This window comes from Nomascus leucogenys, unplaced genomic scaffold, assembly GCF_006542625.1.
Source record: "Nomascus leucogenys isolate Asia unplaced genomic scaffold, Asia_NLE_v1 Super-Scaffold_258, whole genome shotgun sequence".
In the NCBI taxonomy this organism is placed as follows: Eukaryota; Metazoa; Chordata; class Mammalia; order Primates; family Hylobatidae; genus Nomascus; species Nomascus leucogenys.
Genome location: NW_022095769.1, coordinates 5,141,623 through 5,162,199, shown reverse-complemented (window position 1 = coordinate 5,162,199; position 20,577 = coordinate 5,141,623). Strand labels below are relative to the sequence as shown.

General features: G+C 41.3%; 1 protein-coding gene across 3 annotated transcripts in view; it reads left to right on the top strand.

Moving 5' to 3' along the window:
• Positions 1–20,577, top strand: part of ACACA (acetyl-CoA carboxylase alpha) — a 337,027-nt gene that overhangs the window by 95,305 nt on the left and 221,145 nt on the right. The window lies entirely within an intron of this gene.

The window sequence follows — 20,577 nt, the reverse complement described above, 5'->3', positions numbered from 1 at the left end:
TGTATTTGTATTTTTATTTTTTAATTATTTATTTATTTATTTTGAGATGGAGTCTTGCTCTGTCACCCAGGCTGGAAGGCAGTGGCGCAATCTTGGCTCACTGCAAGCTCCGCCTCCCGGGTTCACGCCATTCTCCTGCCTCAGCCTCCCCAGCAGCTGGGACTACAGGCACATGCCGCCACGCCTGGCTAATTTTTGTATTTTTAGTAGAGACACCATGTTGGTCAGGCTGGTCTTGAACTCCTGACCTCGTGATCCGCCTGCCTTGGCCTCCCAAAGTGCTGGGATTACAGGTGTGAGCTACCACGCTCAGCCACATTTCATTTTCATTCACAATTCATATAAAGCTGTGCAGACCTTTATCCATAGGAAATAATAGTGTCAAGGTCAGATTCTGGGAGGATCTGGGATTGACTTTCAACTTCTTCCATTGGGTCAAAAGAGAAGTTTAGGGGACAATAATGAGAGAAGGCCTATCTATTGTTCCTACATTCTATTTTTCACATTAACTTTAGGAAATATTAGTCAAGTTTTCTCAGTGGCTAATTAGAAAAATAATGGTAATAGTAGGTTACATTTAATAAGTGCTTTACTGTATGCCAGATACTCTGCTGTGCTTTTTGTGGAGTACCACACTGAATTGTCAAAATAATCCCGTGAGGTAGGTATTGTGCTATTATTTCCCACAATTTTTTTTTTCTTTTTTTTTTTTGAGATGGAGTCTCACTCTGTCACCCAGGCTGGAGTGCAATGGCGTGATCTTGGCTCACTGCAACCTCTGCCTCCCAGGTTCAAGCAATCCTCTAGCCTCAGCCTCCCAAGTAGCTGGGATTACAGGTGCCCGCCACCATGCCTGGCTAATTTTTGTATTTTTAGTAGAGACAGGGTTCCACCATATTGGTCAGGCTGGTCTCAAACCCCTGACCTCAGGTGATCCACCCACCTCGGCCTCCCAAAGTGCCGGGATTACAGTCAGGAGCCACCGTGCCCGGCCTATTGCCCACAATTTATGGATGGGGAATTGAGACATAAATTAAATAACATGCCCAAGGTGGCCAGCTTGGGTATTGAATCTAATCAGAGCTCATACTATAAACTACTACACTAAACTAAAACCTTTGGTGTAACAGATATGCTTTTTTTTTTTTGAGGTGAAGTCTGGGTCTGTTGCCCAGGCTGGAGTGCAGTGGTGTGATCTCAGCTCACTGCAACCTCTGCCTCCCAGGTTCAAGCTATTTTCCTGCCTCAGCCTCCTGTGTAGCTAGGACAACAGGTGTGTGCCACCATGCCTAGCTAATTTTTGTTTTTTTAGTAGAGACAGGGTTTCGCCATTTTGGCCAGCTGGTCTCGAACTCCTGACCTCAGGTGATCCACCCGCCTCAGCCTCCCAAAGTGCTAGGATTACAGGCGTGAGCCACTGCGCCCAGGCCTTATGTTCTGTTGAGCAGTTCTTCTCTAATTAAATGTTAGCCTTGTTAGAAAGGGATAGAAGTTAGAAAATATATATTTATATGTACTTAAAAAATTTTTTTTAGAGACAGAGTTTCTCTCTGTTGTCCAGGCTGGAGTGCAGTGGTGTGATCATGGTTCACTGTACCTTCAGACTCCTGGGCTCAAGCAGTCCTCTTGCTCAGTCCCTGAGTAGTTGGGACTATAGATATGTGCCACCATTCCCAGCTAACTTTATTTATTTATTTATTTATTTTTTGAGATGGAGTCTCACTCTGTTGCCAAGGCTGGAGTGCAGTGTCATGATCTTGGCTCACTGCAACCTCTGCCTCCCAGGTTCAAGCAATTCTCTGCCTCAGCCTCACAGGCGTGAGCCACAGCGCTTGGCCTAAAATTTTTTGTAGAGATGGGGTCTCACCACGTTGCCCAGGGTGGTCTCGAACTCCTGGGCTCAAGTGATCCTCCCACTTTGGCCTGTCAAAGTGCCGGGATTACAGGTGTGAGCTACCGTGCCCAGCCTAGAAAAAATATTTTTAAATCATGCTTTATTAAAGAAGCAGAATAGAAAATAAAAAACAACACAAGCAAGCAAACATAAACCCTTGTATATTTGCCACCCAAAGGTTACTCCCTACCATCTGTATCCTTTTCTATGCATATATGTATATATTCATATTTTTTTACTAAAATGAGGTCATACTGTACACAGTGTTTTATAATCTGCTTTTTTTAGTCAAAAAATTTTCACTTTCTATTTCAATAAATTTTAATCTAATTTAATATACACACTCTATTCATTTCTCCAAGGAACCTGAAAATTCTGGTTCCTTCATGCAAGTATCCAATCCACGTCTACAAATTGTATATTATGTTCTTTAAATTTCTTAATCTGTCACTTTCTATCACATTACCACCCCCTCACCTTTTTTTTTTATGACAGTGACTAGTGACTTGTTTAAGAGGAAGTTAGCAAATTATGAAAGTATATGATTGCTAGTGAAAATTTGGTAGCATATAGAGAAATAGAAGGAAAAATAAAGGAAGATTTACCATTCTACACTTTTTGTAGTTACAGAGCAACAATTGGTATTAATTGCATTAATGATGATATTTTAATTAATTTTATAATTATTTTATGTACCATTTATGACAGAGCTTTTTAGTTTTAGCTATATATGTTTGTGTTTGACTAGGAAAGACATACAGATTCTCATTTCTTTTTAGTCTCACTTTAAACTCCTTGAGTTTGAAATGACTTTATTTAAATCTAGTGGTAGAGATAGAGTTAAGTAATAGCTATGAAAGCTTTTGGAATAGTAAAATGTGCCATGCTGGTATAATATTTATTATCAAGGAGTTCTTTTGTAAGATAAAAATTTTTTACTGGAAAAACCTCTTTAAGTCTTTTGCATGTTAGTGCTTAAAACTTGGAAATGTAGGTCTGAAAGCCTTTTGATGATGGCAAATATATACTATCAATATTATAATTCACACGTTGAGAATAACCACTACTGAAAATGCAGGAGGCTAGGCGCGGTGGCTCACGCCTGTAATCCCAGCACTTTGGGAAGCCAAGGCAGGCAGATCACCTGAGGTCAGGAGTTCAAAACCAACCTGGCCAACATGGCGAAACCCTGTCTCTACTAAAAATACGAAAATTAGCCAGGTGGTGGCGAGCACCTGTAATCCCAACTACTCGGGAGGCTGAAGCATAAGAATTGCTTGAACCCGGGAGGTGGAGGTTGTAGTGAGCTCACACAGCACGCCACTGCACTGCACTCCAGCCTGAGCAACAGAGCAAGACTCCATCTCAAAAACAGCAAAAAAGAAAAGAAAGTGCAGGAAATTTTATTCCTGCTTCCTATCTATTGGCTCATCACTATCAAGCTTTGACATGGGAAATAAGGAAATTGGCTCTGTTTTTGTTTATACTAATGCTTTGCTTACGGATAGTTTGAGAGTGGTCTTACTTAGCATTTCTCATTTAGCTTCCCTGAGCTTCTTCCCTTCCCCTAATAGCTCTCCAAACTTTCTACTTTCAGTGCTCCTTCCTTGATATTCTGAGGTTCCCAGTTGCCATGGTGCCTTTGTAGTGAGTAGACAGAGAAGGTCATTATGAGATCTGCAACTTGGTACTCCTTTGCTGAGGGCACTAGTTTCCTCTCTCCATCTCCCATCCTCCCCTTCTTTCCATTCAGAAAACAGGATCTGTCTGTGGCCATGTGTGTATTTTAGTCTCTGGAGTGCATTCTATAAACTTAGCTAATTGTGGAAATGAAATTATGAATGTTATAAGTAAGGCTCGGTACAGCTGCTTGACAGTGTTTATTTTATTATTTCAAGTGTAATACATGCATTTCCCCCTCTTTTCTTTCTGTTAGCATAAATTTACAAGTGAAGTTTGCATTTACTACATTATATTGTTAAATTATTAGAAATAATGTAGGTTTATTATTAGAAAAGTAGGAAATCCAAGAAGTTTTTTTTTCCAGATAGAGTCTTGCCGTATTGCCCAGGCTGGAGTGCAGTGGCATGATCTTGGCTCACTGCCTTCACCTCCCGGGTTCAAGCGATTCTCATGCCTCAGCCTACTGAGTAGCTGAGATTACAGGTGCCCGCCACTATTCCCAGCTAATTTTTGTATTTTTAGTAGAGACGGGGTTTCGCCCTGTTGCCTAGGCAGGGCTGCCTGCCTTGGCCTCCCAAAGTGCTGGGATTGCAGGCGTGAGCCACCGTGCCCAGCCTCGAAAAGTATTTAAAACAATAGAAACACTGAGGAATACAATCATTCCATAATAATCACTATTCATATTTTATATATTTCCTTTCTGTATTTTTTACCACTTAAGGATAAATGTCATTAAAAATATACATATAGATGATATTATAATGAATATACAGCTCTGCTTTCTGCTTTTTTTCCCCATATAGCAACACTTTGTCATGTCATTGCAAATCTTTTTTCTTTTTTTTTTTTCTGTGACAGGGTCTCTGTCACCCAGGCTGGAGTGCAGTGGCATGATCACGGCTCACTGCAGCTTCGACCTCCCTGGGCTCAAGTGATCCTCCCACGTCACCCTCCCAAGTAGATGGGACTACAGACATACACCACCACACCCAGCTAATTTTTGTATTTTTTGTAGAGACACGGTTTCGCCATGTTGGCCAGGCTGGTCTCGAACTCCGGACCTTAGGTGGTCTACCCTCCTCGGCCTCCCAAAGTGCTGGGATTACAGGCATGAGCTACCTCGCCTGGCCTGAGTCTAAATTTTGGCTATTGTGAATAGTGCTGCAGTAAATATGGAGTGTAGATATCTCTTTGATATGTTGATTTCCTTTCTTTTGGATATATACCCAATAGTGGAATTGCTGGGTTATATGGAAGCTCTATTTTTAGTTTTTTGAAGAGGTTTCATACTGCTTTCCATGGTGGCAGTACTAATTTCTATTCCTACCAACAGTGTACGAGGTTTCCCCTTTCTCCACATCTTCATCTCATGATACTACTTCAGTGGGTTCTTGTTACCCATAGGATATGTTAGTGTCTAGCCAAACATTGTGTCACAGGTGCTTCACATTATTTCTAACACTCACAACAGTACTAATCATTATTATGGTGAGCTCATTGAGTTCTGTTAAGGGTCCAATAAGGTCTTGGAGATGTTTGAACTAGAATTTTGAAGGACGAACAGAAAAAAGGCTAGCAAAGCTAGGGGTGTGTGTGTGTGTGTGTGTGTGTAAGGGTAGAGCTGGTGGGGTAGACAACATGTGCAGAAGTGTCAGTGAAACGTCTAGCATTTTCAGGCAATTACAAGTCATTGACTATTACTGGAATGGAAGATGGGCAGCATGATCAATGCAGAAGAAGAGGCTGGTGAGACAGAGGTCAGGTCATTAAGGGTCTTTCATGTCATACTGTGATAATAAATAAGCATTTGGTCTCTATCCTTGGTTCCTGGCACACAGTTCCTAAAACCCTTGGGATTTCTTGACCGGTAAGTATCTTTTATGATAATGAGATGACTGGGGTCTGAGGGCCCCTGGATAGCTTCAGGCTGGGGTCTGGTAACCAGAAAGACCAAGGAATAATTAGAGAGTTGGAATTTTCACGTCTGCTCTCTAACCTCCAGGGAGGGGCAAGGGGCTGAAAATTGAGCTAATCACAAGTGGCCAGAGATTTAATCAGTCACGCCTACTTAATGAAACCTCCATAAAACCTCCTAAACAACAGAGTTCATAGAGCTTCTGGGATGGTCAACACATGGAGGTTCTGGTAGAGCTGTATGCCTGGAGGAAGGTTTGGAAGTTCTGTGCCCCTTCCCCCATACCTTGCCCTATGTGTCTCTTCCTGAGTTCTTGAGTTGTATCCTTTATAAACCAGTAATAGTAAGTAAACTCTTTTCCTCTGTTCTGTATGTCATTCTAGCAAATTATCAAACACGTGGAAGGGGTCATGGGAATCTCTGATTTATAGCTGGTTGGTCAGAAGTACAGGTGGCTGGGATTTGCAACTGGTATCTGAAGTAGGGGACAGTCTTGTGGGACTGAGCCCTTAACCTGTAGGATCTATGCTAACTCTGGGTAATTAATATAAGAATTCAATTGTGAGACTCCCAGTTGGTATCTGGACAGAACTGGTTGTTGATATGGAAAAAACCAGTACATTTGGTGTCAGAAGTGTTGTAAGTAAATACAGCTCAGACATAAGACATCTGTAAAATGCAAAACAATATTTAGGTTCTCCTTAACTGTGCAACAGACTTTATTAAAAATATAGATTCCGGCTGGGTACGGTGGCTCATGCCTGTAATCCCAGCACTTTGGGAGGCAGAGGCGGGTGGATCACCTGAGGTCAGGAGTTCGAGACCAGCCTGACCAACATGGAGAAACCCCATCTCTACTAAAAATACAAAATTAGCTGGGCGTGGTGGCACATTCTTGTAATCCCAGCTACTCGGGAGGCTGAGGCAGGAGAATGGCTTGAACCTGGGAGGTGGAGGTTGTGGTGAGCCGAGATTGTGCCGTTGCGCTCCAGCCTGGGCAACAAGAGCGAAACTCCATCTCAAAAAAAAAAAAAAAAAAAAAAAAGGATTCCTGGCCGGGTGCGGTAGCTCATGCCTGTAAATTCCCAGCACTTTGGGAGGCTGAGGCAGACAAATCACTTGAGGTCAGGAGTTTGAGAACAGCCTGGCCAACATAGTGAAACCACGTCTCTACTAGAGATAGAAAACTTACCTGGGCATGGGGATATGTACCTGTAGTCCCAGCTACTTGGGAGGCTGAGGCAGGAGAATCACTTGAACTCAGAAGGCGGAGGTTGCAGTGAGCCAAAATCGTGCCACTGTACTTCCAGCCTGGGAGACAGAGTGAGATACCATCTCAAAAAAAAAAAAAAAAAAAAAAAAAAGTGTGGATTCCTGAGTCCTATCCCGGATTTATTAGATTACAGCCTCTGGTCGTGGAGCCCAGGAATCGTTATTCTAATACTTTCCAGGAGAGTCTGGTATGAATCCTGAGCCAAGAAGCACTTTTTCGGAGCTTAGAACAATGCCTGGCACATTTCAGTGCCTAATAAATGTTACATTGAAATTAAAGTTGTACAAATGGAAATCTACTTACACAAGAATATATAGTAGAGTGGCCGGGTGCAGTGGCTCACGCCTGTAATCCCAGCACTTTGGGAGGCCGAGGCGGGCAGATCACGAGGTCAGGAGATCGAGACCATCCTGGCTAACATGGTGAAACCTCGTCTCTACTAAAAATACAAAAAATTAGCTGGGCGTGGTGGTGGGCATCTGTAGTCCCAGCTACTCGGGAGGCTGAGGCAGAATAGCGTGAACCCGTGAGGCGGAGCTTGCAGTGAGCCAAGATTTCGCCACTGCACTCCAGCCTGGGTGACAGAGCGAGACTCCATCTCAAAAAAAAAAAAAAAAAAGAAAAAAAAGAAGAATATATAGTAGAAAGGAAGTGTGTCTTAAGGAAATATCTACCTCATTTTTTTTTATGGCTCAATAGTACTCCATTGTGTATATAGAGTAGATGTACTCTATTTTATTACATATTTCTTTTTATCCATTCAGCTGTTGATGGACCCTTATGTTGATTCCAAATCTTGGCTGTTGTGAATAGTGCTGTAATAAACGTGGGAGTGCAGATATCCCTTCAATATACTGATTTCCTTTCTTTTTTGCATTTACCTAGCAGTGGGATTGCTGGGTTATATGGCAGTTCCATTTTTAGTTTTTTGAGGAACCTCCATACTGTTCTCCATAGTGGCTGTACTAATTTACATTCCCATTGTGTTTTAATTTATACAACCATCAAGGGAACCACCAATACAAGGGTTCCCTTTTCTCCACATCCTCTCAGCATTTGTTACTGCCTCTTTTGGGTAAAAGCCTTAACTGGAATGAGATTATATCTCATTGTAGTTTTGATTTGCTTTTCTCTGATGATCAGTGATGTTGAGCACCTTTTCATATAGCTGTTTGCTAATTGTATGTCTCCTTTTGAGAAATGTGTATTCAGAACTTTTGCCTATTTTAAAATTGGATTATTAGATATTTTCCTATTGAATTGTTTGAGCTCCTTATATATTCTGGCTATTAATCCTCTGTCAGATGGAGATACTGTTTATTGAAATGAAAATGAAGTTGTAATAACCATAGTTTGATATCTCATATTTTTCTGAGTATTCTTTCTCCCAATATTCATAGTTCTTTAGTTCTTTTTTTTTTCCCCTTCAACTTCTATTTTAAGTTATGGGGTACACCTGCAGGATGTGCAGGAGGTAAATGTATGCAATGGTGGTTTGCTGCGTAGATGAACCCATCACCTTGGTATTAAGCTCAGTATCCATTAGCTATTCTTCCTGATGCTCTCCCTCCTGCAACCCCCCAAAATTCTTATCTCAAAATGCTAAATTTAATAATTCTTCATAAGTCAAAATTCTAACCTCCTCCCTAGTAAAATCTAATGATAGTCATGAAACTGGGACTCCATTAGTCAGGAAAATGTCTAGGAGTTCATCAAGGAAAGATTCTTCAGAGTGTTCAGAATATTGAATTTGGGTTCCAGGATATCCTGATCCACTAAGTGTATCATGACCCACTAATTGTGTCATGTCATCTCTATATTTTTTTCCCTTTATATATTTTTTTTGTTTCTTTAAAAATTTTTTTTGTTGAGATAGGGTCTTTTTTTTTTTTTTTTTTGAGACAGAGTCTTGCTCTGTCACCCAGGCTAGAGTGCAGTGGCGTGATCTCCGCTCACTGCAAGCTGCGCCTCCTGGGTTCACGCCATTCTCCTGCCTCAGCCTCCCGAGTAGCTGGGACTACAGGCGCCCGCCACCACGCCCAGCTAATTTTTTTGTATTTTTAGTAGAGACGGGGTTTCACCGTGTTAGCCAGGATGGTCTCGATCTCCTGACCTTGTGATCTGCCCACCTCGGCCTCCCAAAGTGCTCGGATTACAGGCATGAGCCACCGTGCCCGGCGAGATAGGGTCTTGCTATGTTGTCCAGGCTGGTTTCAAACTCCTGGACTCCAGTGATTCTTCCGCCTCGGCCTTTCGAAGTGCTGACATTACAGGTGTGAGCCACCTGACCCAGCTGCCTTTATATCTATTATTTCAGTTCCCACCATCACTGACCTTATGTAGGTGTTCATTATCTCTAGCCTAGTCTATTGCAATAGCCTTTAACTATTTTCTCTTACTTTAGTCTCTCCCTGTTTCACATCTGTTCAAAAACATGTAATGTTTTCCCTCTGCTTTCAGAGTAAAGCCCAAGATAACAACCCCAACCTTTACTGCCATTTATTGAGCATTTACTGTGAGTTAAGCACTAAGTGCTTTCAATATTTATCTTATGTAAGCAAACAACAGTCAGTCCTGTAAAATAGGCATTAATTATCTCCATTTTCCAGAAGAGGAGGATACAGGCTCAGAGAGATTATGTAATTTACCTACCTAATAAGTGGTGGAGGCATTCAGTCATGGTATTCAAATTCTTCCACAATCAGGCCACAGCTGATTTTTCCAGTCTTGTTTCCACCCAGTGTTTTTTTCCTCTTTGCTTATTCCAGTTGCAGTAGACAATTGCCTGTTTCATTAAATTCCATATACTTTCCATCTTTATGCCCTTTGATCATTCTGTTTGTGTCTCAGTCTCTTTTCCTGTGTCTCTCTTTGTCATGTATCCTTATTGAAATGCAATTTCCCTGACTGTTGAAATTCCATTTACCCTTGGAGGTCATCACTCCTTCTTTTTTTTATGAGATGAAGTCTTGCTATGTTGTCCAGATGGGTCTCAAACTCCTGGCCTCAAGTGATCTCCTCACCTCAGTTTCCCAAATGCCAGGATTACAAGTGTGAGTCACCATGCCCATCTGAGGTCATCAATCTTTAAGGACCTTCTGAAATGCTGCCTGTGCTATGAAGCTTTTCTTTTTTCTCTTCTCCTTCTTTTTTTTTTTTTTGAGACAGGGTCTTGCTCTGTCACCCATGCTGGAGTGCAGTAGCATGATCTCGGCTCACTGCAAACTCCACCTCCTGGGTTCAAGCAGTTCTCCTGCCTCAGCCTCCTGAGTAGCTGGGATTACAGGTGTGCGCCACCATGCCCAACTAATATGAAGCTTTTCTTGTTCTTCCTCCTATATTGTTTTTCTCTTCTGGTAATTTGGCCTTCCATTTTCTGCAACAGTAATTTCATTTCTTCTCCATTGTGCTTAAACCAGCAGTTCCATTTGTGCCATTTCCTGCCTCTTCTAGACACTTTTAATTTATAGCTTTGCCACATTATTTTATTAAGAAAATAGAGACTATCTGGCTAGTAATTCTTCTTTCTTTTTTTTTTTTTTTTTTTTTTTTTTGAGACGGAGTCTTGCTCTGTGCCCCAGGCTGGAGTGCAGTGGCGCGATCTCGGCTCACTGCAAGCTCCGCCTCCCGGGTTCACGCCATTCTCCTGCCTCAGCCTCCCGAGTAGCTGGGACTACAGGCGCCCGCCAACACACCCGGCTAATTTTTTGTATTTTTAGTAGAGACGGGGTTTCACTGTGTTAGCCAGGATGGTCTCGATCTCCTGACCTCGTGATCCGCCCGCCTCGGCCTCCCAAAGTGCTGGGATTACAGGCTTGAGCCACCGCGCCCGGCCTAGTAATTCTTCTTTCTAACACCTCATTTCAGACTTACTTTTATCTGTATTCTCCTTCTCATTTTTCCTTCATGCATGTGTGTGTATGTGTGTGTGTATTTGTGTGTGTGTGTGTGTGTGTGTGCGTGTTTTGTTGTAACCCAGAACAATGCTGACAACATTTTTCCTTCTTTCCTGAGAAGTGTTCCATCTGCTTGGAACAGAGGATGACCAAAGGAGGGAGGGTCCTGAGAAGTGTTCCAAGCACTCTGATTTCTTCCATCTTTATAGAAGACCTTTTTTGATAGCTACATTCCCTTTGGATTATTGCCTTATCTCTCTGCCCCATTTTATGGTCAAGATTTTCAGAAGTGCTATCCCTACTTCCTCATCTCCCATTCATTCTTAAAGCTATTCTGTTCTGTCCTCTACCCAACTATGCTATTGAAACTGCTCTCGTAAAAACCACTAATGACTATTGTATTGCTAAATCAGTGGATGCTTTTCAGTTCTCATCCTTCTAGGTCTCTCAACAGTTCCGTACAAGTGACTACCTTTTTCTTGAAACACTTGCCTTCTTTTCTGCTAAAGACTACACTTTCATGACTCCTGTGTTACCTCCATTCTACTCTTACCAATCTCCAGTCTCCCTTGCAAGCCCTTCTGCTTTCATGCAACCTCTGAGTGTTGAATACTTTCATTGCTTGGTTTTGGTCCTTCTTATCTTTTTGCTTGATATACATTTTCTTCCCTTTTTTTTTTTTTTTGAGATGGAGTCTCGCTCTGTTGCCCAGGGTAGAGTGCAGTGTTGCAATCTTGGCTCTCTGCAACCTCTGCCTCTGGGTTCAAGTGATTCTCTTGCTTCAGCCTCCCAGGTAGCTGGGATTACAGGCGCCCACCATCATGCCTGGCTAATTTTTTGCATTTTTAGCAGAGACAGGGTTTCACCATGTTGGCCAGGCTGGTCTCCGACTCCTGACCTCAGGTGATCCACCTGCCTCTGCCTCCCAAAGTGCTGGGATTACAGGTGTGAGCCACTGTACCCAGCCACATTTTCTATATATAAAATTCATCCCTTTGCTACTGCTTATATGCTGATGATTCCCAAATTTATAATATCCATCCCAGACCTATCCTCTGAGATCACTTGTTATGTTCACCTATTTATATGACATTTTCATTTGAATGTCCTATAGACATTAAATTCTTGATTTCCCCTACCTTCTTCATAAATTTGATCCTCCTCCAATCTTTTACATCTCATTAAATAGCATCTCCAGCCACCCTGCTCAAACCAAAAAACCTGGGAATTGTACTTCAGTTTGGTTGATTCTATCTCCAGTATTGACCCCAGTACATTCACTTGCAATCACCTTAGTCCAAGCCTTAGCACGTCAACTCTTGCTTGGACTACTAGAATGATCACCTAACTAGATTTCCTGTCTGTATTATACTCTTGCCTCGTTATTTCTTGCTGCACATAGCATAAGATACAAAATTCTTGTTTTTCTGTTTTTTTGTTTTGAGACAGGGTCTTGCTCTGTCACCCAGGCTGGAGTAGTGCAAACAGGGCTCACTGCAGCCTCAACCTTCTGGGCTCAAGCCTCAGACTCCCAAGTAGCTGGGTCAATAGGTGCATGCCACCCTGCTTGGATAATTTTTTAATTTTTTTGTAGAGACGGGTTCTCACTATGTGGCCCAGGCTGGTCTCAAAGTCTTGGACTCAAGTGATCCTCTCGCCTCCACCTCCCAAAGTGCTGGGATTACAGGTGTAAGCCACCACACCTGGCCTAGATACAAAATTTTTAACTCAGCTCATGAGACCCTGAATGATCTGACCTCTGTCAACTTCCACTTACTGACAGGGCTTCAATCATATTGGCCTTTCAGTTCCCCTGAAAAGATAGTAGGCCAATATTTTTCCTATCTCAAGGCCACATGCACTGGTCCTTATGCCTAGAATTCACTTTCACTCTCTTTGATCACTTGAGGTCTTTATCCTTTAGCTTTCAGGTCAAATATCATTTCCCCAAAGAGGCTCTATTGTTACAGTGTTCCTTTTTTTCCCATTGCGATAGCATTTATCACAATTTGTAATATTTTTAGTAGTATATTTATTTGATTTCTTGTCGCCATTATACTGTAACATGAGCGCAGAAACCATATATTTTGTTTATAGCTGTATACTCATCATTTTCTGTAGCATATAATAGTCACTCAGTAAATACTTGTTGAAGCCAGGCATCGTGGCTCATGCCTGTAATCCCAGAGCTTTGGGAGACTAAAGCAGGAGGTTTGCTTGAGCCCAGGAATTTGGGACCAGCCTGGGCAACATAGAGAGACCCATACTCTACAAAAAAAAATTTTCTTTAAATAGCTGGGCATGGTGTTGCATGCCTGTATTCCTAGCTACTCGGAAGGCTGAGGCGAGAGGACTGTTTGAGCCCCCAAGAGTTTAAGGCCGCAGTGAACTATGATCGTGCTACTGTACTCCAGCCTAGGCAACAGAGCAAGACTGTCTCTACAAAGTAAATAAAAACATAAAATAAATACTTGTGAATAAGTGGTAGAGGTATAAAGATTGATTGGGAACAGTCACAAAAGATAATAGTAGTAGTTTTTGTTTTTCCATTTTCATTTTTATTTTATTTGAGGGCAGTAGCACAATCTTGGCTCACTGCAACCTCCGCCTCTCAGGTTCAAGCAGTTCTTGTGCCTCAGTCTCCCGAGTAGCTAGGATACAGGCGCACACCACTAAGCCAGCTAATTTTTGTATTTTTAGTAGAGGCAGGGTTTCACCATATTACCCAGGCTGATCTCAAACTCCTGACCTCAAATGATCCACCTGCCTTGGCCTCCCAACGTGCTGGGATTATAGGCGTGAGCCACCACACCTCGCTAGTAGTTTTTAAATTATACATATTATGTATTTGATTTCTGTAGTAGATTTAGGATTATTCAGATTTTCATGTCTTTCTGGGTGGAATGGAAAGTTTTTAAGAAATTTATTAATTTTTTTCTAACATTTCAAATTTATTGGCGTAAAGTTTGTAATAATATGCTTGTTTTTCATGTCTAAAGGATTTATAGTGATTCCCTCGTCCTCATTCCTGATATTGGCAATTAGCATTTTTTCTTTTATTTTTATCAGTCTTAGTAGAAATTTATCAATTCAGTTGGCCTTTTCAAAGAATTAACTTCTGGCTTTGTTGATATCCATCTCTTTATCTCTGTATTCACTCATAAATTCGTCTTATTATATTCCTCAAGCTTTGATATACATTTTCATTATTAGTCAATTAAAATATTTTCTTAATTTCCTAGTGATTTTTTGACTCATAAATTGTTTAGAAATATATCAAGACACTTGTGGATTTTATTACCTTTGTTATTGATTTTTAGTGTAATCCATTGTGTTCAGAGCATATACGCTATGTGATTTCAGACCTTTGAAATTTATTGATACTTTATGGCTTAGTATATGGTCTATTTTGATAAAGTTTCATAAACACTTGCAATGAATGTATATGTTGCAGTTGTGATTATAGGTTCTATCTATGTTCAGTTTTTCAGTTGTTCTTCTGTGTCTTTGATTTTTTTTTTCTACTTGTTATATCAGTTGCTGAAGAGGAATATTAAAATATCGTACTACAAGGATCTTATGACTGGGCACAGTGGCTCACACCTATAATCCTACCACCTTGGGAGGCCAAGGTGGATGGATTGCCTGAGCTCAGGAGTTTGAGGCCAGCTGGGGCAACATTATGAAACCCTATCTCTACTAAAAATATAAAAAATTAGCCAGGCATGGTGCCACACGCCTTTAGTCTCAGCTACTTGGGAGGCTGAGGCACGAGAACCACTTGAACCTAGGAGGCGGAGGTTGCAGTGAGCTGAGATTGCACTCCAGCCTGGGTGATAGAGTGAGACTCTGTCTCAAAAACAAAGCAAAACAAAACAATAAGAAAAAAGACATTCAACACAATAGAAATATGGGGAAAAGACTTCAACAGGCACTTCAAAAGAAGATACCAAATGTCAAGTAAGCATATGAAAAGTTGCTCAATACTACTAGTCATCAGGGATTTGCAAATTAAAATTACAATGAGTTAAACACATATCCCAACCAAAAAAGCTAAAATTAAAAAACCAGCAATATCAAGTGTTAGCAGGGAAATGGAACACACTGACTCTCACACATCACTGGTATTAATATGAATTGGTACAGCCATTTTAGAAAACTATTCAGCAGTATCATTTAAAGCTAAACATGCACATACCTCAGTAGTAAGCAATTTCATTTTAGTGTATATTCCCAGAGGAAATTAGTTCATTTTTCCATCAAAAATAAGCAAATATTGTCAAAACTCATAAACAACCCAAATGTCCATGAATAGTAGAATAGGTAAGTAAATCATGGTATATCATATGATGGAATCCCATACAGAAATGAAAATGAACAAACTACTGCTGTATCACAACATGGGTGAATTTTTTTTTCCATAAATTCAACCAAGTGGTAAGCGTAGATAAATTTTATACACATAAGGCCAGGCATGGTGGCTCACGCCTGTAATCCCAGCACTTTGGGAGGCCGAGGTGGGAGGATCAGTTGAGGCCAGGAGTTCGAGACCAGCCTGGCCAAAATGGTGAAACCTCATCTCTAGTAAAAATACAAAAAAAATTAGCTGGGTGTGGTGGTGCTCACCTCTAATCCCAGCTACTTGGAAGGCTGAGGCAGGAGAATCCCTTGATCCCAGGAGGCAGAGGTTGCAGTGAGCCGAGAGTGCGCTACTGCACTCCAGCCTGGGTGACAGAGCAAGACTCCATCGCAAAAAAAAAAAAGATTTTATACACATAATATTGATCAAAAGAAGTTAGACATTAAAGTACATACATTATGTAACACTATATATATGAAGTTCAAGAGTAAACAAGACTGATTAATGGTTATAAAAGGTCAGAGTAGTCTTTACCTTTAAGGGAGAATATTGACGAGGAAGGGACACAAGCCCTCTGGGACTCTGGAAATATTCTGTATCTTAATGAGGTGACTGGTTATATGGCTATATATATATTAATTTTACATATATATGTTTTATACTTAAGATTTTTCCACTTCATTGTATGAAGTTGTATCGGTCATTAAAAAGTAAATAAAACAGGGAGGACTTCCAGGTATAGCTGAATGAGGAGATTGGCAGATCTTCAACACAAAAACCAACTGTAAAGATTGACAAACTTGACAAAATTAACCATTTTAACACTCTTGAAATCAACCAAAAGGCATACAATAATTTGAGAAAATTTTATGATTAAAAAACTGCTGGCTGGGCGTGGTGGCTCACTCCTGTAATCCCAGCACTTTGGGAGGCCGAGGTGGGCGGATCGCAAGGTCATCCTGGCTAACACGGTGAAACCCCATCTCTACTAAAAATACAAAAAATTAGCTGGGCGTGGTGATGGGCACCTGTAGTCCCAGCTGCTCGGGAGGCTGAGGCAGGAGAATGGCGGGAACCTGGGAGGCGGAGCTTGCAGTGAGCAGAGATAGTGCCACTGCACTCCAGCCTAGGCGACAGAGCAAGACTCTGTCTCAAAAAAAAAAAAAAAAAGCTAAAATTCCGTAAAACAGCAGGAGTTTGTGGTATTCTTGTCTGGGATTGTTCCTATTCCCCTTTCCCCAGCTGATTCGTCATGGAAGTTTCACCAATGTGGGTAGACCATGAAGACCAGCTGCTTTGATGCTGTGGTTGAAGGGAGTTTACTCAGTTTGGGTGGTGGATGATGTCCATGCTCAATGGCATTGTTGGGAGAAGTGACCACTTGGGAGTGGGTGAGTGGCACAGGCCAGTGACTTTGCCAGACTGAGGCCTGTTTGTGGTTGGGGCAAGCATATTGCAGGCAGAGGCATGTACATGCACAGAAGAGACATGATAAGGCCCAACGGAAAGTAACAGCTAGGGCAGACTTGAAAAACCTGAACTTTGAATGCACTACTCTATATCCCCCATACTCCAGACCCATAAACAGAGGACAAAAGCCTTTCTAGCTTTAAGTATATGAGCATAAACTCTATCTAATCATTGGCTACACAGACATAGGGGTGACTCCTCAAAAGCCACATTTAAACATAAAACCAAGAAATAAAAAGAAAATGATCTGAGACATCAGTGGCTGCACACTGTTAGGGAAACAGAATTCACAGATTTAGCTCAGGCAAATGATTAAGCCAAGAAAGAAAGAAACAAACTGTAGTAACAACTTTCATGGGTGAAAGAAATCAGAATCCAAATTGTTCATATGTTCAATTTGTAAATTGTTCATATGCATAATTTGTTTTCTAATCCCATGACAGGTTATATTCAATTTTTAATTAAAAAGCCATGAAACATGTAAAGATACAGGAAAATGTGACCCATGTTTAGGAAAAAAAGAAGTCAATAGAAATTATCTACAAGTGTCCCTAGATACTGGATTTAACAAAGATTTCAAAGTAGCGACTGTAAATGTGTTCAAAGACCTAAAGGAAAACATGTTTTAATAATTTTTAAAAACATATTTTTTATTTTTATATATTATAGGGACAGAGTCTTACCATGTTGCCCAGGCTGGTTTCGAACTCCTGGCCTCAAACGACCTTCTTGCCTTGGCCTCCCAAATCTCTGGAATTACAGGTGTGAGCCACTGTGCCCCATCTTAAATACTATTTTTTTTTTTTTTTTTTTTGAGACAGTTTTGCTGTTGTTGCCCAGGCTGGAGTGCAATGGTGCGATCTTGGCTCACCGCAACCTCTGCCTCTCAGGTTCAAGCAATTCTCCTGCCTCAGCCTCCTGAGTAGCTGGTACAGGCATGCACCACCATGCCCAGCTAATTTTGTATTTTTAGTAGAGATGGGGTTTCTCCACGTTGGTCAGGCTGGTCTCGAACTCCTGACCTCAGGTTATTGCCCGCCTCTGCCTTCCAAAGTGCTGGGATTATAGGCGTGAGCCACCGCGCCTGGCCCCTTAAATACTGTTTTTTAAAGCATGACAACAATGAATCAATAAATAGAACTTCTCAGCTGAGTGCAGTGGCTCATGCTTGTAATCCCAGTGCTTTGGGGAGGTAAGCCGGGTGGATTTCCTGAGCCCAGGAATTTGAGACTCCATCTCTACAAAAATTTTAAAATTACTTGAGCATGGTGGCATATGTCTGTGGTCCCAGCTACTTGGGAGGCTGAGACAGGAGGATTGCTTGAGCATATTGAGTGTTTGCACCACTACATTCCAGCCTGGGCAAAAGAGCAAGACTGTCTAAAAAATTAAAAATAAAATAAAATAAATAGAAATTCTCAATAAGAAAAGAGAAATGATTTTTAAAAAGAAGCAAATGACCCAGCACTTTGGGAGGCCGAGGCGGGCGGATCACGAGGTCAGGAGATCGAGACCACGGTGAAACCCCGTCTCTACTAACAATACAAAAAACTAGCCGGGCGTGGTGGCGGGCGCCTGTAGTCCCAGCTACTCGGAGAGGCTGAGGCAGGAGAATGGCGCGAACCTGGGAGGCGGAGCTTGCAGTGAGCCGAGATCGCGCCACTGCACTCCAGCCTGGGCGACAGAGCGAGACTCCGTCTCAAAAAAAAAAAAAAAAAAAAAAAAAAGAAGCAAATGAAACCAAAGAGGATATACCTATGGCAAATAAGCACATGAAAAGGTGTTTTATAATTATCTAATAGTTATTAGGTATTAGGAAAATGCAAATATTAATTAGTATTAGGAAAACGCAAATGAAAATATCAATGAGATATCATTACATACTTATCAGAATGCCTAAAATAAGAAATAGACATAATACCAAAGGTTTGTGAGAATGCAGAAAAATTGGATTTTTTGTGCATTGCTGGTGGGAATGTAAAATGATACAGCCACTCTGGAAAATAATTTGACACTTTCTTTTTTTTTTTGAGATGGAGTCTTGCTCTGTTGCCCAGGCTGGAATGCAATGGCACGATCTTGGCTCGTTGCAGCCTCCGCCTCCTGGGTTCAAGCGATTCTCCTGCCTCAGCCTCTTGAGTAGCTGGTATTACAGGTGCCTGTCACCATGCCTAGGTAATTTTTGTATTTTTAGTAGAGATGGGGTTTCACCATGTTGGCCAGGCCGGTCTCGAACTCCTGATCTCAAGTGATCCGCTTGCCTCGGCCTCCCAAAGTGCTAGGATTACAGGCGTGAGCACTGTGCCTGGCTAATTCGACACTTTCTTATAAAACTAAACTCTCACCATATGAACCATATGATCTGGCAGCTTCACTCCTTATTGTATACCCAAGAGAAAGGAAAGCATATGTCCACATAAAAATTTATACATGAATGTTCATAACAACATTATTAATAAGAGCCATAAAATGGAAACAACCCAATATCCATTAACTGATAATGTATAAACAAAATATGATATGTCCACACATTGAAATATTATTCAACCATAAAAAAAACGAAGTACTGATACATGCTACAGCATTGAAAACATTATGCTAACTGAAAGAAGCCTGTCACAAAAGGCCACATATTATATTATTCCATTTATATGAAATGTCTGTAATAGGCAAATCTATAAAGACAGAAAGTAGATTAGTGGTTGGCTAGGATTGGGGAGCATACTGGAGAAATGAGGAGTGGCTGCTACTGGGCATGGGGTTTCTTTTGGGGGTAGTAAAAATGTTCTAAAATTGCCATGCGTGGTGCATGTGCCTGTAGTCCCAGCTACCTGGGAGGCTGAGGCAGGAGGATTGCTTGAGCCCAGGAGTTTAAGTCCAGCCTGTGCAACATAGCAAGACCTCATCTCTTTAAAAAAATGACACATATAATGAAATGAAAATGTCCTTAAATTTATTGTGATGATAGTTCATAACTATGTGAATATACTAAAAACTATTGAATTGTACCCTTTAAGTGGGTGAAACGTATGGTATGTGAATTGTATCTCAGTAAAGTTGTTAACAAAAAATTTCTAAATGAGTTTATCAAGATCACAGGATGGAAGATCTATATAGAAAAGTTGATTATATTTCTATATGCTAGCTAGAAATGAACAATCCAAAAATGAAATTAAGAAAATATTCTGTTCATGATAGCATCAAAAAGAATAAAATAGGAATAAATTGAGCAAAAAAGGTACAAGACTTATACACTAAAGCTTGTGGAACATTGCTGACAGAAATTAAATAAAATTGGCCAGGTGTGGTGGCTCACGCCTGTAATCCCAAACCCAGAGGCTGAGGCGGATGGATCACCTGAGGTCAAGAGTTCCAGACCGGCCGGGCGCGGTGACTCACGCCTGTAATCCCAGCACTTTGGGAGGCTGAGGTGGGTGGATCACCTGAGGTCAGGAGTTCGAGACCAGTCTAGCCAACATGGTTAAACCCCGTCTCTACTAAAAATACAAATATTAGCCTGGCATGGTGGCGGGCACCTGTAATCCCAGCTACTTGGGAGGCTGAAGCGGGAGAATCGCTTGAACCCGGGAGGTGGAGGTTGCAGATTGCAGTGAGCCAAGATCACGCCATTGCACTCCAGCCTGGGTCACAGGAGTGAAACCCTGTCTCAAAAAAAAAAAGAGTTCCAGACCAGCCTGTCCAACATGGTGAAACCCCGTCTCTAGTAAAAATACAAAAAATTAGCTGGGCGTGGTGGTGTTCTTTTAGTTCCAGTTACTCGGGAGGCTGAGAGGCAGGAGAATCGCTTGAACCCAGGAGGCAGAGGTTGTGAGTGGAGATCGTGCCACTGCACTCCAGCCTGGGAGACAGAGCGAGACTCCATCTCGAAAAATAAAAAAAAAAAAGAAATTAAATAAAATCTAAATAAATGGAGAGGCAGTCCATGTGCATGGATTAGAAGACTCAGTATTGTCAAGACAGCAGTTCTCCTTAAATTGATCATAAATTCACAGTCCATATCAAATTTCTAGCAGCCTTTTTCTTTCTAGAATTTGACAAGCCGATCCTAAAATTTACATGGAAACA